We start from the raw sequence: 25,258 nt of genomic DNA, 5'->3' as shown, positions 1-25,258 counted from the left end.
GTCTTTCATTCTCTTTTCAATACACAAAAACACATACATGATTCACATTGTTATGTAATATTATTATCTTAATATGAAATATCACTATTTAGTATTTACATTATCTTCTTTTATACCTATAGTCAATAATGATTAAATAAATAAATAAATGGATAGATAAATAAAATGTATCGAACGCTTAAACATTTTTTATATGTTAGAACTCTTGTTTAGTTACTGAAATAAAACAAAGGGAAAAAAAAAACATAAAATGATCAAAAAAGTAGAATTTTCCTTCCTTTTTTTTAGACTCAAAAACATGTAATACTATAACAAATAGACATTAAATGTGTTAAAAACTCTTCCATTTTTTCACAAGCATGTTTTACATTCAAAGCATCATTTAAATTTATTTCCTTTTCCATGACAAGAATCAAATATTAGGTGCTTTCACCAGCAACTTCCCCTTCCCTTTGTTCTTACGTCAAGCTGTTCCCTAGTGAGTTATGTAAAAAAAGAATAAAATGAATGACATGAATTAGCTTCATTGATCAAATTTTGTCATCATTTCCCTTTATTTTTTAATTTTTAGTGGCTTAGATTGGTTCTTTACTGGTCAGGAAGAGGAAAAATAAAGCAGGCAGGAGATGGGTGTGCATTGCTACAGGCTCATGAATGTACTTCTTTTAGTCTGACTTATAAAAAACAATGTTGAACCTTGAAGGAACAACAAGTGCTAGTTCCAGGTGAGTAACAACATAGTACTGTACTTAAGTGAGCTGCTGTCACTCTCCCCATGATTCTTATTCACAACATCTATGACAGTATGAGAAGAAAGCAAAGAGATATTGTAATGACTGCAATTCTAGTAAAAATCTCAAAATCAAAAGAATTTTTCTAATACCAGGGTAGAATTTTTATCTAGTATAAATTGCAGAAATGCAATTTTTATCTAGTATAAATATACGTATTTTGGAGCTCTTCACTCAGGGACCAAATGGAAACTTGTCAAAGTATCACTAAGGTGTTCAGTCTGATAAAAAGTTGGGGTAAGAAATGGAATTTTGAGTCCTGACATTTTAACCATATACATTGCTGTAAAAGCAAATTGAGTAACATATTTTTGTTATAAAAACTCCACAGATTTTCTGAACTTTTATTTCTTTTAAAAGAATATTGAGGGATTTGTTTTATTGGTTTTTTTGTTTGTTTGTTTCTATTTTATTGATTTCTGCTCTGATCTTTATTATTTCTCTTCTCCTGCTAGGTTTAGGCTTTCTTTGCTGTTCTTTCTTCAGCTCCTTTAGGTGTAGGATTAGGTTGTGTATTTGAGACCTTTCTTGTTTCTTAAGAAAGACTTGTATTGCTGTTTATTTTCCTCTCAGGACTGCCTTTGCTGTGCCCCACAGATTTTGAACAGTTGTATTTTCATTATCATTTGTTTCCATGAATTTTTTCAATTCTTCTTTAATTTTCTGGTTGACCCATTCATTCTTTAGTAGGATGCTCTTTAGCCTCCATGTATTTGGGTTCTTTCCAAACTTCCTTTTGTAGGGATAGAGGGTACATACCTCAATATCATCAAAGCCATCTAGGAAAAACCCACCACAAATATTATTCTCAATGCAGAAAAACTGAGAACCTTTCTGCTAAGGTGGGAACACAGCATGGATGTCGATTATCACCACTGCTATTGAACATAGTACTAGAAGTCCTAGCCTCAACAATCAGACAGCAAAAAGAAATTAAAGGCATCCAAATCGACAGAGAAGAAATCAAACTCTCACTCTTTGCAGATGATATGATACTTGATGTGGGAATCCCAAAAGACTCCACTCCAAATCTTCTAGAACTTATACAGGAATTCAGTAAAGTGTAAAATCAATGCACAGAAACCAGTTGTACTTCTACATACCAACAACAAGACAGAATAAGGAGAAATTAAGGATTCAATCCCATTTACAATTTCACTCAAAACCATAAGATACCTAGGAATGAATATAACCAAAGAGGCAAAGAATCTATACTCAGAAAACTATAAAGTTCTCATGAAAGAATAGAGAGCCCAGAAATGGACCCTCAACTCTAGAGTCAACTAATCTTTGACAAAGCAGGAGAGAATGTCCAATGGAAAGAATACAGTCTCTTTAACAAATGGTGTTGGGAATATTGGACAGACACATTGGACAGAAAAATGAAACTGGACCATTTCCTTATACCACACACAAAAGTAGACTCAAAATGCATGAGAAACCTCAATGCGAGAAAGGAATCCATCAAAATCCTTGAGAAGAAAACAGACAGCAACCTCTTTGACCTCAACCGCAGCAACTTCTTCCTAGGAACATTGCCAAAGGCAAGGGATGCAAGTGCAAAAACGAACTATTGGGACTTCATCAAGATCAAAATATTTTGCACAGCAAAGGAAATAGTCAGCAAAACCAAGAGAAAACTGACAGAATGGGAGAATATTTGCAAATGACATATCAGATAAAGGGCTAGTATCCAAAATCTATAAAGATTTTATCAAACAACACCCAAAGAACAAATAATCCAATCAAGAAATGAGCAGAAGACATGAACAGACATTTCTGCAAAGAAGACATCCAGATGGCCAACAGACACATGAAAAGGTGCTCAACGTCACTCGGCATCAGGGAAATACAAATCAAAACCAAAATGAGACACCACCTCACGCCAGTCAGAATGGCTAAAATTAACAAGTCAGGAAACAACAGATGCTGGCGAGGATATGGAGAAAGGGGAACCCTCCTGCACTATTGGTGGGAATGCAGGCTGGTGCAACCACTCTGGAAAACAGCATGGAGGTTCCTCAAAAAGTTGAAAATAGAGCTACCCTATGACCCAGCAATCACACTACTGCATATTTATCCTAAAGATACAAAAGTAGTGATCCAAAGGGGCACATGCACCTGAATGTTCATAGAAGCAAAGTCCACAATAGCCAAACTATGGAAAACAACTAGATATCCATCAATAGCTGAATGGATAAAGAAAAGATGATACACACACACACACACACACACACACACACAAACCAAAACAAAACAAAACAAAAAAACACACACACACAATGGAATACTATGCAGCCATCAAAAGAAATGAAATCTTGCTGTTTGTGATGACATGGATGGAACTAGAAGGTATTATACTGAGCAAAATAAGTCAATCACTGAAAGACAATTATCATTTGCTCTCCCTGATATGAGGAATTTGAGAGGCAAGGTGGAGTTTTGGGGGGGTAGGGAAGGAAAAAATGAAACAAGATGGGATCAGGAGGGAGACAAACCATAAGAGACTCTTAATCTCACAAAACAAACTGAGGGTTGCCGGGGGAGGGGTTTAGGGAGAGAGTGGTTGGTTTATGGACAATGGGAAGGGTATGTTCTATGTTGAGTGCTGTGAAGTGTGTAAACCTGGCAATTCACATACCTGTACCCCTGGGTACAGGTATATTATATGTTAATAAAAAAATTAATTTTAAAAAAGGATATTGAGGGACACCTGAGTGGCTCAGTCAGTTAGGCATCTGCCTTTTATTCAGGTCATGATCCCAAGGTCCTGGAATGGAGCTCCACATCGGATTCCCTACTGAGCAGGAAGCCTGTTTCTCCCTCTGCCCCCTACCCCTGCTCATGCTCTCTCTCTTCCTCTTTCTTTCTCTTTCTGACAAATAAATCAACACATCTTTAAAAATAAATAATTAAAAGGGTATTGATTAGCTGACTTGGACCTAAAAATTTAGATAAAGTTATACAATGTAATGATTCTTTGACTGGAATTCAGCAATATCGAATCATAGAATGGTCCCTGTTGCTAACAAATCAAAGCACCTTGATTCGTAGATGGTCACAGATCAAAGAGACTAGCATAAACCAGGACCCGGAGTACATTCTTGATATTTAAAAAATAAAGTCTAGATGAATAAGGAAAAGCATTATCTCTCAGGGAATACTAATCATTTCTCTACGTAACAGTGTTCAGAGAATGGGGTAAATCCACACTTCCACATCTTCAAATTAGTAAGGATTCAGTCTTCACTCAGATCTCTCCTGGAAGACTTAAGCAACAAAGACTTCAGTAGCACAAACTAAAACTTTTCAATATTTAGGTTTATAACATACAGTCATTTCCTCATTACTCCATAGGTCACAATCTCAAGGTTATAACTCTCCGTTATCTTTGCATTGGGCCAATTAAACACAGTTGGAATAAATCAAACGTTGTGTGAGACAGCAGTGTAAAATTACAGAGGAAAGTATCTTTAAAAGAATTTCAGTCATTAAGTTTAACCTCAAAAACTGTTTGGTATTAACTTTCTTATTATCTCATTTCATCCCTTTTATGATCTCATTCTAAATCACTGCCTTTCAAAAAATGAATATTATGAACTTGTAATAGTGTAAAATAAACATTTCAGTAATAAGTAAGGTGATGTAATAAATGTGTTATAATGACTTAATTTTAATTTAATCAACAAAATGCAAAACATTTTCTAAAGTGGTTTTAAAATACCAGATATGTTTACTAAAAAATATGAATAAAACAATTTAAATTTTAGTAGTCTTAATTTGCCTTAATATGTGAATTTAGATAATAACCATGAAATGCTTAGGAGATATGTTACTATCTGGACAAAATAACATGTGTAAGCAATTTCTGTTTCTTTCAGATGCTTAGCAAATTTCTTCATTCACCTCAATATTTGTGTTTAATTTGCATTATATCAGATTTTGCTAATTTGTTAGATCTTTAAGAGTATAACAGAATAACTGAGAGTGGTAGATCAATTGGGTTCATTTTACTTTTCAAAACATGCATATATATTTATAGAACTAAATATGAATTAAAAGTGAGGAACTAACATTGCCTATATCATGTCTAATCACATCTAGATGAATTAAACCAATTCAAAAATAATTGGTGAGGATTCTCTCCTTCAATGGTGTTTCAACATATGGATACTTTTAAAAATATGATTTAAACAAAGCCAACTTCTGGTGAATAGCACCCAGAAGACTGTGCTAATCCCTGGTAATTGATGAAAACTTCTATGTAGGCAGGATCTGTGTTTGAAGTCTTAACAATAGTCACTTCGTCACACATACTAGTCACCTGATACACATCCGTTTTCATGGATTTGCACAAATTCAAGTTGGATGAAGCTATTGTCTTTCTTTACTCAACAAAGAGTAAAGTAAGTAAAAACTCTTATAAAAAGTAGTTCACCACATTGATGATCACTTTTATTAGAAAGCCCACTCTGTTAACAGATGAAGTTGAGAAGGAAAGAAATAAGGGTTCCAAAATTGTTAACACCATCAGATCATCAGACTATCAACAGGGAAAGCAAAAGCATTTGAGGTGGTAAAGATTAAGCCATGTAACAAGAAAGGAGCATCAGGCTTTATAAAATTGAATGTACACTTCCTTCTAAATAAATTAGAAGGATGTTGTAGATGCCCTCTCACCAGACTTTTGTCTGTTTCCAAGAGCTCTCTACTCAGGAGATTCTGAGAGAATGCCATTACATATTGTTGTCCACATAAGCTGTGGGAACTACACTCTATACTATGGTTTCAGTACAGTAGTAAATTATGTTTGGTAATTTCAATTTAGGTCGCTACAATATTTTTTTCTATTTCTTGAAAAAATCATTGTTTTATTAATCTTCAAAGTGTACCCTGGAAGGAAAACAATACCAAGAATAATTATCAAATCCACGTGAATGATGCAAAGAACAACTAATTAACTAAACAAATGTGGTATTGCTTCATTATAAGTAAATCATTTAATATTTCCCTAGATGAGGCCAGGGTTATTCATATATTAAATAGAAAAATACATAACAAAAATCGTTTAGCCTACCAAAGGACACAAAAGGAAAATACATAATTTTAGGGTCTAGGATAACAATTTCTGTATTCACCAAGTCTTTACACCTAATGTAACTTACTATTACATAAACAGTAGAGTAGAAAACCTTTGATTGTGAAGAATTCTTTAAGAAAGCTGGTTATAGCACTGAAAATCTTTCAATACATCAATAAAATGAGGAAATATGCTGAGAGTAAGTCAATAAGTTTTACAATACCAATTTGTTTGCAAACAAACTCCAAATCAGTGAAAAGTGCATGCAAATGACTCCATTAAGTTTAATCTGGTTTGAAAAGAAAGTATGCTTAAGGATGTAATGAAAATTGAAGCACTATTTTAATTATCTGCATAAATTACTTAGCCATCAGTATAAAAAATGTAGTAATGTGTTTTGGTTAACAATTGATTATTTAAGCAAGATAACATAACTAGGTTTCTACTAAAAGTCAAAGAAAAAAAATCACCATATAAAAGTTTAATAAGGTGATTATATAGAAGATGAATTGCAATGATATCTCACTCCTGATAACTAGTAGAAGATGATCAAATATTGAGAACCAATAGAAGTTTAATGTTACTCTATTTTAGTATACATTTTCAAAATAGTATTTAAAACCCAATGTGAATACAATTTTCAGTGTTCTCAAACCTTTACAGATAATTGAAGAATTTACAATATTATGCATCATTTCAGGTCCAAGTTAATTAAAATGCATGCTTGGGTACTTCATCAGGTCTTTCAAGATTATAGACTAAAGAATTATTAAACTAATTGCATCATGGAACAAAACTAAAAATAATAACTTCAGTGTAAATACTTTATTATTTATTTCAAATTTAAATTAACAAAATATTATAACTTATATTATAAATATGCTTTCAGTGAGTTTAATGACACTGAATGTATAAAGTAATTTTATGACATTTTAGGATGGTGTTCCTTGGGTAGTTGAGGAAGGAGTAGGGGTATCTGGGGATGGGGTAACCCACCTGAAAGGAAATTCAGAGCTTTTTAAGTGTTTCAAATATACATACAAAAAAGAAAAGATTAAACATTTTAAGAACTATATAGAGGTAAGAAAAAAATATATTTATTTTTTCTTACCATCCTTTTACATCAGTTTAATTCATCTAATTTAATCTATTTAAAATAGTTTAATTAAAGATTTCTAAAAAGTTAAAAGGATGCCTACAGTTCAGAAAATTCAAATAATTTCTCTGATTGTAAGATACTAGGTAGCTTTTAGCCAAAGGTTAATTCAAATCCAAAATTCTTTCCCGTATTTCCCTTCGAAGATCCTAAAGACTAAAATGACCTCTAAGGGATATGGCTTCAGTCACTTGATAATCTTCATTTATGCATTTCACATAGCACCGAATTTTGTAAAGATTGACCTTTCTGCTCTGAGGAAAACATGCTTGCTTTCAAATTTATTTGTAAAATCTATGTGTCCTAAAATAATAGATCTTCTTTGATAACCAAGAGAAGGGCTAGACAATTTGTAAACCACTCACTTCCTGATCTTACATGTGAGGAAACCCATTTCCCAAGTAACAAGATGTACTATATAAAAACACATATTCTCCACAAGAGAATTCATTGGCTTGAAGTAAAACTCTCTTTCCAACCACCTCTCCTATCCCTTGTATTCTTCCCAACTTCTTTTTAACTTAATCACCAGATTTATATAAGTAAGGTCATCAAGAACCTACATCATAAACTGTAGCCTACTGCTAATCAACATTGACGATTAATACATTAATTTTATTTGAGAACCCTTCCTATGCATAGCTGGGGTTGTCTTCCAAGAGCAATAAGGGAAGATAAAATTCCCTAGTTTTCCCTTTTTTCCCTTCTGTGCTGATGACACCGAAGCTCAGAGAAGCACGAATAGGCAGAAAGCCAGGTGACAGATTCTGGTATGAATGCTGAACTCATGAATGACCAGACATGGGGTGGAGGGAAGGTGGGTACCAAGCGTATCAATCATGACTGCCTAGTCTCAAATCTTACTTGAAAAAGCACAAAGTGGGGTTAGGTAAATTTAATTCACTTTTGACATCAGAGTTCTCAAAAGAGAGGAGATCATATGGAAAAATGTTCAAACACCTGGGCAAAGTAGCACTAAGAAAAATTTTTAAAAAAGCAACAGATGGAAAAAACCCACCATAGAAAGAGTGGAATTAATGAAATGAAAGTCAAAATTAAAATAATATCTTTAGACCGATAAGAAAATATTAAAGATACTAAATACACAATTGTTGAGCTAAAGAATCTAGAGTTAGACATGAATGGGAGAATTGTACAGTAGCAAAATGTGGGTAGGCTAGAAATCAGGATTAAAAAAACTCACCCAAGAGGTATAAAGAAAGCAGATAAAATGAGAGAGAAAATGAGACAAACATTAGAAGTAACTCAACAACTGTTAAGGAATCTAGATGGTAAAACTGATATAAATAGAAAGTAATTGATATTTGCACAAATAAGAAACAATGATTTCTGAGAACTATTAAAAATAGATTGAAAGGACTCATAAATCTCTGAAAAAGATAGGAGAGACTAACAATAACCAAAAAAATGAAAAAGCTATATCAAGAACTCTGGAGACACTGTGAAACTCGAGATGATTTTTTTTTTTTTAAATTTTTTATTTTTTATAAACATATATTTTTATCCCCAGGGGTACAGGTCTGTGAATCACCAGGTTTACACACTTCACAGCACTCACCAAATCACATACCCTCCCCAATGTCCATAATCCCACCCCCTTCTTCCAAACCCCCTCCCCCCGGCAACCCTCAGTTTGTTTTGTGAGATTAAGAGTCACTTATGGTTTGTCTCCCTCCCAATCCCATCTTGTTTCATTTATTCTTCTACCCACTTAAGCCTCCATGTTGCATCACCACTTCCTCATATCAGGGAGATCATATGATAGTTGTCTTTCTCTGCTTGACTTATTTCGCTAAGCATGATACGCTCTAGTTCCATCCATGTTGTTGCAAATGGCAAGATTTCATTTATTTTGATGGCTGCATAGTATTCCATTGTGTATATATACCACATCTTCTTGATCCATTCATCTGTTGATGGACATCTAGGTTCTTTCCATAGTTTGGCTATTGTGGACATTGCTGCTATAAACATTCGGGTGCATTTGTCCCTTTGGATCACTACATTTGTATCTTTAGGGTAAATACCCAATAGTGCAATTGCTGGGTCATAGGGCAGTTCTATTTTCAACATTTTGAGGAACCTCCATGCTGTTTTCCAGAGTGGCTGCACCAGCTTGCATTCCCACCAACAGTGTAGGAGGGTTCCCCTTTCTCCGCATCCTCGCCAGCATCTGTCATTTCCTGACTTGTTGATTTTAGCCATTCTGACTGGTGTGAGGTGATATCTCATTGTGGTTTTGATTTGTATTTCCCTGATGCCGAGTGATATGGAGCACTTTTTCATGTGTCTGTTGGCCATCTGGATGTCTTCTTTGCAGAAATGTCTGTTCATGTCCTCTGCCCATTTCTTGATTGGATTATTTGTTCTTTGGGTGTTGAGTTTGCTAAGTTCTTTATAGATTCTGGACACTAGTCCTTTATCTGATATGTCGTTTGCAAATATCTTCTCCCATTCTGTCAGTTGTCTTTTGATTTTGTTAACTGTTTCCTTTGCTGTGCAAAAGCTTTTGATCTTGATGAAATCCCAGTAGTTCATTTTTTCCCTTGCTTCCCTTGCCTTTTGCGTTGTTCCTAGGAAGATGTTGCTGCGGCAGAGGTCGAAGAGGTTGCTGCCCGTGTTCTCCTCAAGGATTTTGATGGATTCCTTTCGTACATTGAGGTCCTTCATCCATTTTGAGTCTATTTTTGTGTGTGGTGTAAGGAAATGGTCCAATTTCATTTTTCTGCATGTGGCTGTCCAATTTTCCCAGCACCATTTATTGAAAAGGCTGTCTTTTTTCCATTGGACATTCTTTCCTGCTTTGTCGAAGATTAGTTGACCATAGATTTGAGGGTCTATTTCTGGGCTCTCTATTCTGTTCCATTGATCTATGGGTCTGTTTTTGTGCCAGTACCATGCTGTCTTGATGATGACAGCTTTGTAATAGAGCTTGAAGTCTGGAATTGTGATGCCACCAACGTTGGCTTTCTTTTTCAATATCTCTTTGGCTATTCGAGGTCTTTTCTGGTTCCATATAAATTTTAGAATTATTTGTTCCATTTCTTTGAAAAAGATGGATGGTACTTTGATAGGAATTGCATTAAATGTGTAGATTGCTTTAGGTAGCATAGACATTTTCACAATATTTATTCTTCCAATCCAGGAGCATGGAACATTTTTCCATTTCTTTGTGTCTTCCTCAATTTCTTTCATGAGTACTTTATAGTTTTCTGAGTATAGATTCTGTGTCTCTTTGGTTAGGTTTATTCCTAGGTATCTTATGGTTTTGGATGCAATTGTAAATGGGATTGACTCCTTAATATCTCTTTCTTCTGTCTTGCTGTTGGTGTAGAGAAATGCAACTGATTTCTGTGCATTGATTTTATATCCTGACACTTTACTGAATTCCTGTATAAGTTCTAGCAGTTTTGGAGTGCAGTCTATTGGGTTTTCCACATATAGTATCATATCATCTGCGAAGAGTGATAATTTGACTTCTTCTTTGCCGATTTGGATGCCTTTAATTTCCTTTTGTTGTCTGATTGCTGAGGCTAGGACCTCTAGTACGATGTTGAATAGCAGTGGTGATAATGGACATCCCTGCCGTGTTCCTGACCTTAGCGGAAAAGCTTTCAGCACATTCTTCTCTAGTGCACATGGAACATTCTCCAGAATAGATCACATCCTCGGTCCTAAATCAGGACTCAACCGGTATCAAAAGATTGGGATCATTCCCTGCATATTTTCAGACCACAATGCTCTAAAGCTAGAACTCAACCACAAAAGGAAGTTTGGAAAGAACCCAAATACATGGAGACTAAACAGTATCCTTCTAAAGAATGAATGGGTCAACCGGGAAATTAAAGAAGAATTGAAAAAAATCATGGAAACAAATGATAATGAAAATACAACGGTTCAAAATCTGTGGGACACAACAAAGGCAGTCCTGAGAGGAAAATATATAGCGGTACAAGCCTTTCTCAAGAAACAAGAAAGGTCTCAGGTACACAACCTAACCCTACACCTAAAGGAGCTGGAGAAAGAACAAGAAAGAAACCCTAAGCCCAGCAGGAGAAGAGAAATCATAAAGATCAGAGCAGAAATCAATGAAATAGAAACCAAAAAAACAATAGAACAAATCAACGAAACTAGGAGCTGGTTCTTTGAAAGAATTAATAAAATTGATAAACCCCTGGCCCGACTTATCAAAAAGAAAAGAGAAAGGACCCAAATAAATAAAATCATGAATGAAAGAGGAGAGATCACAACTAACATCAAAGAAATACAAACTATTATAAGAACATACTATGAGCAACTCTACGGCAATAAATTTGACAATCTGGAAGAAATGGATGCATTCCTAGAAACATATAAACTACCACAACTGAACCAGGAAGAAATAGAAAGCCTGAACAGACCCATAACCAATAAGGAGATTGAAACAGTCATTAAAAATCTCCAAACAAACAAAAGCCCAGGGCCAGACGGCTTCCCGGGGGAATTCTACCAAACATTTAAAGAAGAACTAATTCCTATTCTCCTGAAACTGTTCCAAAAAATAGAAATGGAAGGAAAACTTCCAAACTCATTTTATGAGGCCAGCATCACCTTGATCCCAAAACCAGACAAGGATCCCACCAAAAAAGAGAGCTATAGACCGATATCCTTGATGAACACAGATGCGAAAATACTCAACAAAATACTAGCCAATAGGATTCAACAGTACATTAAAAAGATTATTCACCACGACCAAGTGGGATTTATTCCAGGGCTGCAAGGTTGGTTCAACATCCGCAAATCAGTCAATGTGATACAACACATCAATAAAAGAAAGAACAAGAACCATATGATACTCTCAATAGATGCTGAAAAAGCATTTGACAAAGTACAACATCCCTTCCTGATCAAAACTCTTCAAAGTGTAGGGATAGAGGGCACATACCTCAATATCATCAAAGCCATCTATGAAAAACCCACCGCAAATATCATTCTCAATCGAGATGATTTTAAAAAGAGGATATTCTAAAGAAAAGAAGATAGTGCTCATACAAGAAAAATAGATAAATCAAAATATATTTCTCAAATACATCACCAGGTGAAAAAAGACAGTGTAGTAATACCTGTAATAATAAAAACAATATGAAAAGTAACAAACCATAAGTGACTCTTAATCTCACAAAACAAACTGAGAGTTGCTGGGGGGAGGGGGTTTGGGAGAAGGGGGTGGTATTATGGACTTTGGGGAGGGTATGTGCTTTGGTGAGTGCTGTGAAGTGTGTAAACCTGGTGATTCACAGACCTGTACCCCTGGGGATAAAAATATATGTTTATAAAAAATAAAAAATTATATTAAAAAAAAAAAAAGTAAACCCAGAATTTTATACAAATCCAAGCTAGTTGCCAGCAAACTATGGCCTGCAGGGCAAATTCAGCATGCTGCCTGTTTTGTATAAAATTTCTTTGGAGCACAGCCTCATCCATTTATTTATATTTTGCCTATGGTTGTTCTCCTGACATAATGTTAGAGTCCACATAGTAATCCCCCCTTATCCATGGGGAATATGTTCCAAAACCCCAGGGGGATACCTGACACTACTGATGGTACCAAGCCCTACATATACTATGTTTTTTCATATACATTCATACCTGTGATAAGGTGTAATTTATAAAGAAGACACGGAAAGAAATTAACAACAGTAACTAATCATGAATAGAACAATTATTACAATATACTGTAATAAGAGTTACAAGAATGTGGTGTTCTCTTTCCCTCTCAAAATGTATGTTTGTACTCGACTCACATTTCTGCTTCTTGTAATGATGTGAGATGAATGTGATGAAATGAAGTGAGGTGAATGACATAGGCACGGTGACATAACATTAGGCTACTATGGACCTTTTGATGATTCCTAAAAAGGAGAATCATCTGCTTCTGGACTATAGTTGATCATGGGTAACTGAAACCAAGACAACTCAGGAAAGGGAAAAAATTGTGCTCAAGAAAGAAACCACATAGAAACCACATGGCTTGCAAGACCTCAGATATTTACTATCTCACTCTTTATGGAATAAATGTATTGACTTCTGATCTAAACTCTCATTTAAATGTCAGAATGAATTATGTATTTCCAGGCATCTCAGGACTATTACCTCAAAAAGACAGTCTTTGAAGTAAATTTGGAAATATTCTCAATAAGAAGAGTAATTAATCCAGTTGGAAGCAGTAAGATATAAAAATTAGAAAGACAAAATCTTAATAAAAATCTACTGATGACTGGATTTTAAAAATGGCCAAACAATAAAGGTATAAACATAGAATATAAACATATAATATCCCAGGTGGAATCAATTGGACCAATGTAAGGAGAGCAGAAAGAACATGAGAGACCTGAAGGGTTAAAAAAAATCTCTAGTTCTAGGAAAGATACAGATATTGGTAAATTTCAACATTAATGGGGAAACTGAGTTTGAGTCTTACTAAGCTAGTAACCATTAGAAGAATAAAAAAATGCACACATTTCAAAGCAGCAGAATAAAATAATATGAAAATAAATTTAAAAAGGAAAGGACAGAAAACAAAATTTAGTTAGGTGGCAATGTAAGCATAATCTTAACATTAAGATAAATGTTAATTGGTTGTACTTAATGATTGAAAATTAATTCTCTCAGGTTAGATAACAAAGTAAGCAAAGCAACTCAAGCAATATGTTGTCTGTAAGAGATATATTGCAAACTAAAGAATATAATATTTTTTTTAAGATTTTATTTATTTATTTGACAGACAGATCACAAGTAGGCAGAGAGGCAGGCAGAGAGAGAGGAGGAAGCAGGCTCCCCGCTGAGCAGAGAGCCCGATGCGGGGCTCGATCCCAGAACCCTGAGACCATGACCTGAGCCGAAAGCAGAGGCTTCAACCCACTGAGCCACCCAGGCGCCCCTAAAGAATAGAATATTGTTGGAAGTAAAAATATACATATGTTAAACAACATACAGGGAAGGTGAATTTTAGTAGGTGTATTAGAATTTAAGGTAAAACTATTAGAGAATATTTATACATGCAAATGCATTAACATCTCAAGAAAATCTAAGTCATATACATATTTAATCAATAAAATACACAGACTTGTTGATGTAGTAATAATTTTAATTTGATATTTTTAGTATAGTCCTTATGGTTTATTAATGCATAAAAATATAAGAAAATTATTTTAAAAATTAGAATAATAAGACTTTATATATGCAGCTCTCTTTATAAAAACTCTGGATGACAAACTGTGAGAGACTGTGGACTCTGAGAAACAAACTGAGGGTTTTGGAGGGGAGAGGGTGGGGGGTTGGGTGAGCCTGGTGGTGGTTATTAAAGAGGGCACATATTGCATGGAGCACTGGGTGAGGAGCATAAACAATGAATTTTGGAACAACAACAAAAAAATAAATTAATTAAATTAAATTAAACTTAATTTAAATAAAACAAAACTCTGCATGAAAGATCAGTTTGAAAAAAACTTTATCTAGGATTATATGTTTATTTTATAAGAAAATAAGTCTAAATTACATATATTCAAAAGAAAAACATTATAGTAATTCACAAAGAATAAAAGTTATTTCCAAGATACAATTGACAACTTATTGACCCACAAAACCTCAATACATTTCAAGAAATCAAGATAGTTAAAACTGTCTAAATAAAAAATACACATCAAAAATTTGATTATCCCATTCAAAGATCTAAGAAAATAGAGGAAAAAAACTATAAAAGATCACATAATTCAAAATTATGTTAGCAAACAAAAATAGATCAATAAAAATATGAAATATGAAAAAATTAAAAGATAGTTATTAAAAATTAGATCTCTGGCCTGAAGAAAAAAAGAAAGAAAACTTTGGACAAGTTCTATCAGTCATTCAAAAAGTACATATTTTCTCAACTAGCTAATATGGTTCAATACATAAAGAAAGAGGAAAGCTTTCCTAATTTATTTAAATAGCTGTAATAATTGGTAAAAATAAGAAATTGTAATTACTACTGTTGATGCAAAAGTTACAAGTAATCAGTGGGAATAAACCAGTTACTATATGCTAAAAACTAACAGTCAATAGACAATTAGGCACCATGTAAGGAATAAAAACATGGATGAATATTACAAATGTCAAATATATAAATTAAAATGGAAAACAAACATCACAAATATTTTTCCCCCAATGGTTGCCAAATATTATTTCATAAAATTCAGCATGCATTCTTAAGTAAAAAATGTAAAAGGTTTATTTATTTATTTAGTAAAAGATTTTTTTTTAAGATTTTATTTATTTCTTTGATAGACAGAGATCACAAGTAGGCAGAGAGGCAGGCAAAGAGAGAGGGGGAAGCAGGCTCCCTGCCAAGCATAAAGCACAATGCAGGACTTGATCCCAGGACCCTGAGATAATGACCTGAGCTGAAGGCAGAGGTTTTAACCCACTGAGCCACCCAGGCTCCCCTATTTAGTAAAAAGATTTTAAATGTTTATATTACCCCTCTATCTATATCAGCTAAGAGCTAATGAGGAAAGTCCAAAAGCTTTAAATGGAGTTAAGAAATTCTCTTTTTTATTAACAGCTGATGTAATGTGAGTAAATTTGTGATCTGTTACAAATGTAAGAAAATATTCTCTAATTTCATTTCTCAATAATGCAGTGCTAAAATATCATTACACTAATTTGAGTTTTATTCTATACAAAAGAAAGAAAGAAACATTTTTACTCTGAATTATTTATTTCTATAATAAAATCTACTCAAGAAATTTTATTCAAAAAATTGTCATATTCATGTAGAACTCTAAATTAGAAATGTGTGAAAGCATTAATATAGACTAAGAAAAAAATCCAAAATATTTGACATTTGAACATATTTTGTCAGAATTAAATAGTTAAGTGTCCTTGAATGACACAAGCTTTCTTATTTAAGATTTTATCTATTAGTGTGACATATAATCAGAAAATATCTTTGAAGAATAGGGAACAGAGAATAACCACCTATAAGAACAAAATTTTGTATGTTAAATATTTCCTCCATATCAATTAATTAGCAAACATTCAAAAAATTTCACATTACCCTTAGTCCTTAAGGAATGTTTTTGGGTGTGTAAATTAAGAGATCAAATCTAAACTACTACTTTAATATAAATACCTAATTTATATAACTTTATAAGTCACAGAGTATATCATATGGTCTCTAATATGATTCCCATAATATTTCTGAGAGGGGACATTATAACGTTTCTCTTTTTAAAATGAGGAAAGTAATATTTAGAAATGAAGTCATACGATTAAAGTGAGTAGCAAGAAGTCTGCTTTAGATTTATCAATGCAAATCATTCAAATATTTCTCTAACAAATGATTTAATGAAAGAGCCTGTTGCCTTACTTCATCTTGGCTGTATCACTGATATGTTTATACTGCTCTGGGATAGAGCTGCACTGTCAGCAGCTGGCTAACTTGTTTCAAATACTAATACTAACAAGCATTGCAGTTATTAGGTTAATGACTATGCGACTTGTCAAAAGGATATTCAGACGGCTTTGCTTGAATATTGCATTGAGCGAGAAACAAACTGTTAAAAAGCAGAGCGACTTCAACCCTTGAACTGGTATGGAGCTTAAAAGCATGACATTACAGAATGGCTTATAAAGTGAAAATGAGAAAATTGTTCAACCTTTGCAATAATTAGTTATTAAAGCCATTTCCCAGGCAGCAAGGGATTGGCTAAAAGTAATTATCTCATACCATTTTAAGAAGATGATTTGTTTTGTTTATGATTATCAGAAGCATTTATAAGAAATACCCAAATCTAAATTTTGCTTACATTTATGAAATAAAGTAGATTAAGTTTTGGTTACTGGCTTACTTGGGTTTTGTCTGTTCTTGGGATCTTCCATCCTTGTTTCCATCTTGTTTTATTTTATTTTATTTTTATTTTATTTTTTTATTTTTTTATTTTTTATAAACATATATTTTTATCCCCAGGGGTACAGGTCTGTACCCATCTTGTTTTATTTTAAAAGACTGGAACAAAGTATTCTCTAAAACTGTAATGAGTTTTGAATTTTGGTTGTGAACAGAGGACACTTTGGCCACTACTAAAATATAAATTAAATAAAATTAAAAAGTCAAACACCTTAATGACATAAGTTCATTGGGATTAAATAATTGAATGATGAACTGAAGATATTTAGGTACAATAACATTTTCTTTCTAGCCTTGCAGGCTAATAGTGTGTTTTGACATATAACAATTCTTCAATAGATTTTGTTGAGTTAACGAATATATGACACTAGAACATTCTATGGTATTATTTGATATACCATCGATTACATTATTAAATATTTTTGACCTGTCAAAATAAAAATATAAAATATATAAAAATATAAAAATATTTGTCAGGAACATGTAATTGCAAGCACAATTCAGTTTATTAGTGGCTGACTCAACCCTCCCTACTAACTAAGGGCTGGTGGGATGGTACTAAATAGAGAGATAGAAAATATTTACATTTGATGTTAAAGATTTTAGATTAGGGAGTCTGGAGAGAGAGAAAAACAATGCCATAATATCATAGAAAGCATTTTAACTGATGTCAAAAGATTAAAATTTCAGTTCTGTTTCTATTATTTCTTGGACAGCCTAGTAAGGGACTTACTTTCTTTTATTTTACTGAGATAACTTCAGGATACACAAATGTTTGAAAATCAATCTGTCAAGGATTAATTGTTACTATTGCCTGAAACATCGAACTATAGACTCAAAATTCAGACACTAAGGTTTACCTTTTATATCATTAGAATTTGGACCTGAAACTAGAGCTGGAGCTCTACTTCTCAGTCCCACACCAACCAAATGTTACATGTGAGGATACACAAAACACATGCACACACACACACACACACACACACACTATTTCTAGAGAGAAGTATATGAATTTGTCTGCTCTCCTATGTGTCCAAATATCTGTGATATTTTAAAATTAGAACTCTGATGCTTAAACTAAGATAAACTGATAAGCATCTTTCATATTGAAAATTAGCTTTATACTGAGTTAGTAACTATATAGTATAATACAACTACAGTGCTATATTTCCTTTCAATTTACTTAATGAGTTTTTAAATATTTTTGCAGGGAAGAGAACATATTAAATATATTATTGTATAAGGATCACTCACTGTATCTCTTCTTTCTGTTAGTCTTCTCCTATTATGCAGAATTGTTCCAAAAGGCAAACTGTTTTTGATTTTCTCTCTAGCATAATGAATGATGACTAAGACATTATATGTATATAAATGTACATGTACTTACTAAAATATAAATCTCATTGTTATTTATTTCAACTTAAGTACAAATCAGATTTGTTTTACCTTGATACATTTGGCAACCATTTTCTCATTTAATAGCTCTCATTGTTCTGGTGTTCTGTGTAATAAATATTATTCTTTTCTGATGAGTGTTCTAGGAATATCAGAAGATGTAGCATCCACAGAATTCCTTCTTTATTCAAAAAATTGCATGCACATTTATTACTTTTACAAATTAATTTTATTTCTATGGAGATTGAAAATTATCATTATTTTTAAGTACATTTTATTTATTTGACTTATTTTATATATGGTACAAATGTGTTCATAATTTTTATTTGTCTTCTTAGTGTGCCCAAAGTAGTTTTGATATTATCCATTTGATGTTACAGAATAATTTTCAGGATAAGAAAGTTAAAGATTCCTTTAACTTAGATTCATAAAGATTAGTAAAGATTAATAAATAAAGATTATTTTAAAAACACTACAGCTGAATTTCTATTGGTCTAAACCATCTTTGAAATGATTTTTAAGTTTTATATTCCTCATAGAAAAAGAAATGTGTAGAAGTTACTCAATTTCATTGGTATGTAGTTTGACTATGATTCTGGGATTTAGTCTAGCATTGTCCATGTTAGTCATTAAGGGATATTCTTATGTCTTAAAACATAAAGGCTTTCTTGAGAGAAAATTATATAATAAATGATCCTTGAATAAATGACTTTGGTTTCTGGTATTAAAAAAAACACACACAAAAAAACCAAAAAATAAAACTAGAAGGTCTGCTTTTTCCAAGCAGCCCAAGGAGAGATTTTATATAGAACTAAATTCATGTATTACCATTGAAAGTTACATTGTGACAACAAAAGAAAATTAGATTTAACAGAGGAAGTGGTGAACACTTTTGAAATTAATATTTTTGAGGAATCAGTTTTAATCTTTGTGAAATATGTGCTTATTATATCAACTGAGATTTTATTTTTAACTTGTTTCTATTATCCCCAGTTTACATAATTGATTGTGCTCTGTTGATTTTGACTTGATTGTGTATTATAGGATACTTCATCTTATCTGTTCCTAGTGTAGTCCTAATCATCTCACTGTTGTGCTATTTTACTAGAAAGCCTCTTACCTTCTATAAAATTAGAGAGCAATATTTCGCTGTGTTTTATCTCTCTTTTAACTCCAATATTTTAGTTTAACGTCTGTTTACAGATGCCTTCGGCTCACCACAAAGTAAGTTTTTGAGCATGAAATATTGTTATATTCTAAAAAGAGCACATGGAGTACACTCATGTATAACTAACATTATCTCGGAAAATCATTTCAAATGCCCAAAAGCAACAGACTAAATGTACTTAATAAGTTTAAAACACTGAGCTTTTCCTAATGTGCCTCATATGTTTTGAAATATAACTTTTTACTAGGATAGGAATCAAATAAAGTAGTTGCCTTACATTTAGGGGTCATGATGTAAAAACATATGTAATATGTCTTAATACATTCTCAGTTAATATTGCATTAGTACAGTTGATTGTGTATAATGTTGTTGTTCACATTACTGCTTCACTATATTTCTCTTCTATTCATTAAAGTATTTTTAATGAATGTTAACTCTTATAGTGTGATAAATCTTGATACACTGTAAACTCCTAAGGAATGTTCAAACATGAAACTTCAATATGAGTATAATTTTTTCCAAAACTTCTCTATGCACTATAATTGTTTAAAAATATATTGAATATTTGCTATATGAGGAACAAGTTTTCTATGGTCTAACTGCTTAATCATATTAAATCCTCACAGCTATTCAATGGGATAGGACACAGACCCTGTTTTATACATAGGGGCTTTGAGGATTTAAAGGTTAAGTAGTCACTGGCCATTTCATTTGGGGGATAGTCATTTGAAGTCCAATTACTCTGATTCCAGTGCCTTCAATGACCTACTGCCCTATATTATTCATGTATCCCCAAATACTCATGCAGTTTTTCACTTGTTCATGAAATTTGGTTTTTTATTCCACAGTCAAGTCTTTTGAAATCTTATCACCAATCTTGAATGCAATCCTAGAAATTCTGAAACTCCTGTAGACTTGTCAATATTCCTTTTGCAATTACGATTTTAATATATCTGTCTAAAGTTCATGAATATTGGCAGAACTGAAAGGACTTAAATTCTGTTATAAAAATCACTGCATTATCTATCATCAACACTATTTCTTGCTGTTTCTATACATACAAATAGTATGCTTATTGAATTGATTTTTATTTTTTTTGATAATACCTACAATAAGTAAAAAGGTAACAAAATCAGTGATCATTCAATCACATTTCCTTATATACCATTTATACAGAGTATTCCTATATTTAGTAAATATTTATTGAATAAATAAAAAGTACTAGGATGCATGAACACAGTAATGACCTCTGTTCATATGGAGTATAAATCAAGAGAGAGGCAAAGGAGAAAGGCAATTTAAAAAATCAAATAATAAAAGAATAGGGGCGCCTGGGTGGCTCAGTGGGTTAAGCCTCTGCCTTTGGCTCAGGTCATGATCTCAGGGTCCTGGGATAGAGTCCCATATCGTGCTCTCTGCTCAGCAGGGAGCCTGCTTCCCTTCCTCTCTCTCTCTGCCTGCCTCTCTGCCTACTTGTGATCTCTCTCTCTCTCTCTCTCTGTCAAATAAATAAATAAATCTTTAAAAAAAAAGAATAAATGCTATTAAATGTTAGACATAATAAGTAATATAGGGAAAAAACAGTGTCACAAAATAAAAAGAAATTGAGACTCCTGTATGATCAAATGGAAAGACAAAATTTGGATTAATATTTGAAGGAGGTGATTGAGATAATGATGGAAATATTTCTAGACAGAAGATGGACTAGAACAAGTGAGGTAAAAAGGGAGCATAGCTAGCATATTCCGGGAATGATAAACATACCAGGGTGGTTAGAGCAGAGAAAGAGAAAGAGAGAGAGTGACAGAGAGAGAGTGAGGAGAAAAAAAAAAAAAAAAAAAAAAAGCCAGAAAAGAAATAAACAGATAAGGTTAGACAAGGTCTTACAAGCCAATTTAAGGAATGTGGCTTTTATGCAGAATGGAATGGAAGTCACTGGTAAATTCTGATTGACAAACTGATTTGTGTTTTAAAAGGATCACTCTAGTCCTGTTTTGTTGAGGATCCTATAGAGGATAAGGATAGAAGTGTGTACTACTAGGTAACTACTGCGGTAATCCCCAAAATAAGTAGCTGTGGCTTAGATGAACTAAAAGGGTGGGAAGGATCCATTTCTGGATATATTTTGAAACTGAACAGTGTCTCTTGGTGATTGGCTATAACATGTGACAGAATGAGAGTATTCAAGAATAAAATCTCTTTCATCTGCCATTGGAAAAATGGGGTTTCCATGAACTGACCTAAGGAAAAATATAGGTGGAATATGTCTTAAAGAATCAGCAGTTTTGCTGTTGTTTAATTCAAGATGTAACTCTTAGATATTCAAGTGGTCGTGATTAGATATTCAGTTGAAAATGTGTGGAATTAGGGATAGAGATGTGAATTTCAAAGTCATTGGCATAAAGGTGCTATTTAAAATCATTACATTGGATGAGATCATCAAAGGAGATAGAAAAGGTAGAACAAATAAAAAATTAAAGACATATCCTATACTTTTCTATATTGACTTAAAAAAAAAAAAAAAAAGGAGAGAGAAAACTGAAATGGAAGTTCCATCCTAGAACCAAGGAATAGTGTGATCACATAAAAAACCAAAGAAAAATGGTGCTATCAAGTAGAAAGAGATAATGAACCATGTCAAATGTTACCAAGAAGGGTGGTAGATTTGGACTAGCAGATGAAGGTTAAAACATGGAGGTATTAGGGACATTTCTGGGTGGGGAATTGTCACTTAATAGAGCGAAAAACTCATAGATATCAGTTTAGGGCAAAGTTGAAGAAGCCAGCAACATAATCTATTGTTTATAGCAGCATTGGTGAAAATGAAAATATAAAGTACAACTGGAGGAGAAAATGGGGTTAAGAATGTAACTTCTAGGGCGCCTGGGTGGCTCAGTGAGTTAAGCCGCTGCCTTCAGCTCAGGTCATGATCCCAGAGTCTTGGGATCGAGCCCCACATCGGGCTCCCTGCTGAGCAGAGAGCCTGCTTCCCTTCCTCCTCTCTCTGCCTGCCTCTCTGCCTACTTGTGATCTCTCTCTGTCAAATAAATAAATAAAATCTTTAAAAAAAAAAAGAATGTAACTTCTAAATGTGAAAGATTTATGAGAAAACTGGATGTTTAAACGTAAACAAAATGTGAGATATGTAGTTATAAATTCTCATTTGTTCTGATTTAAATAAATTGAATAAATTTAATATTGTTTAATATTAAAACTTTACAGTATCAAAGTCTGCTTTAAATAGTTTCATATTAATAAGCCATAAAAGAAAGTTTATTTCTGCTTGAATTTTCAAATGCAATTTGAAAATTTGTAAAGAATTACTGAAAGGTTTAGAAGGGCAAAGGCAATAGCATTAAGGTGAAATATACAAAAAGGTGCAATTATAAGAAGGGGAGATTGGAAATTAGGGAAAAAAACACAGAATTTTTTTAAAATTTTATTTATTTATTTGAGAGAGAGACAGTGAGAGAGAGCATGAGCGAGGAGAAGGTCAGAGAGAGAAGCAGACTCCCTGTGGAGCTGGGAGCCCGATGCAGGACTTGATCCTGGGACTCCAGGATCGTGACCTGAGCTGAAGGCAGTCGTCCAACCAACTGAGCCACCCAGGCGTCCCCACAGAATGTTTTTGTTCAGGGTTCTCCGTGTGCAAAAATGAAAGATATCAATGCTGTTACAAAATAAAATTTCATGTACAAATTGCAAATAAAAAGAATATATACTTAGGTTATTTTTCTTTTTAGTCAGATGGAAGAAAAAAATGTTCCTAACCTCTGCAGTTAACAAGAAGAACACCTCTTTATATAACACTTAAGAATAGAATAACAATATGTCTCTTATGGAGAAGCAGTGTGATAGGAACTTTGTTCTTGGAAACATCTTAATTGTAAAAAATGAAAAATATTCCACATTTGAAATAGATAGTCTACTTCTTACATTTTTTGGTTTTCTGATTTACTGTAATTTTAGCACCACTGTCCAATGAGTCCAAATACCTAATAATTTTTTTTAAGATTTTATTTACTTATTTGACAGAGAGATCACAAGTAGGCAGAGAGGCAGGCAGAGAGAGGGGAGGAAGCAAGATCCCTGCTGAACAGAGAGCCTGATGCGATGCAGGGTTTGATCCCAGGACCCTGGGATCATGACCTGAGCCGAAGGTAGAGGCTTTAACACATTGAGCCACCAGGCGCACCCCAATACTTTTTAAAGAAAACGAATTATTCACAAATTTATTTGTATATGTGCAACTTCTATCTAGAATATCTGTAAAAAATACTCTCCCCAACTAAATCTCTAATCCCCATTCTTTCCTAAATTCTCCTCTAGGAAGATAAAACAAGATTAGTCTAATAGAGCATCCAACTGCCCTTGACACAGAGATTGACTTACAGATAAGAAGCATTTAGAACAAATAACATTGGCCATCTTCATCCCCAGAGACATTGTTGGAGCTTTAGTAAAAGTTCAATCTTCTTTTTCTCTGTCTTTTTCTCTCTTGTCTGGATCACTTCCTCACATCTAGTGGCGATTTGATCATCAAACTAAAAAAAATAAAAATTGTGCAGAGCCCACATGAAAATAAAGTAGATCAGCAGGAAAACCACGTAATGGATAACAAAAACTTGTTCTTTGTAAGGTAATTTGACATGCCTTCCCCCAAAATGAAAGGGCTGTAGAAGATATAAATACACAACAAGATTCACCCAGTATTCAACATTCTTCTGGAAGCCTATCTAAAATGTTTCCAAAAAATTTTTACCACGTATTAGAACATAGAAACAAACTCAAAAATATAAATTGTAATTATCAGGCCATAATTATAATAAGATAAAAATTAATAACAAGGGCGACCTAGGTGGCATAGTCAGCTGACCTCTGACTCCTGTTTCAACTCAGGTCATGATCTGGGGGTCATGAGATTAAACCTTGTGTCAGGCTTTGTGCTGGATGCAGAGTCTGGGTAGGATTCTCTCTCTCTCTCCCTCTGCTCTTTCCCCCCCAAAATAAATAAATAAATATTTTTAAAAAGATATAAATTAATAACAAAAAGTATATGTTGAATACTCCCATATGTGAAACAATACACACCCACACACACACACACACACATACTCTCATTTGTATGATATTTTGCTTCCAGCAATAGCAAATTAACTTAATTCAGATCAATCTTCCTGCCAAGAGTAACTGGAATGCTTGTGTAATGTATTATAAATACTTTTGTAAAGCTATTGGTAAATTGCTTGGGAAGAAAGGTCTTTAAAAGCTCAATCCTGGAGAGAAGAAAAACCTAAAGAATGAGTCTGATATTTGACATCCCTTTGTCCTAGGTAGTTGACAATTCTAAAAATGTAGATAATTGTTTAAAAAATTTAGTAGATATTTCAGCAGTTTTATCTAATTACACTTCAAGCCCAGTCAAGGAGGAAGGTACTTCACTAAGACCACCAAGTACTCCTGCCATAATCTTTACCACAAGTGAAGCCAAAGAGAGAGTTCTTTGCAAGTGATCCTGTGACAAGTAAATCATTGAGATTAAAACCAGAAAAAGATATTAGAAGAAAAAAAATATCACAGGCCAATACATAAGAAATACAAAGACATGGGGAAAAAATCCTAAATTTGAAAAAAAACCTCATTAATATACAAAATCTAACAAAGTATTAAAACATAAAACACTACATCGGGGCACCTGGGAGGCTCAGTGGGTTAAAGC

Source organism: Mustela lutreola, chromosome 5, assembly GCF_030435805.1.
Source record: "Mustela lutreola isolate mMusLut2 chromosome 5, mMusLut2.pri, whole genome shotgun sequence".
Taxonomy (NCBI): Eukaryota; Metazoa; Chordata; class Mammalia; order Carnivora; family Mustelidae; genus Mustela; species Mustela lutreola.
Note: the sequence above shows the minus strand (reverse complement) of the source record.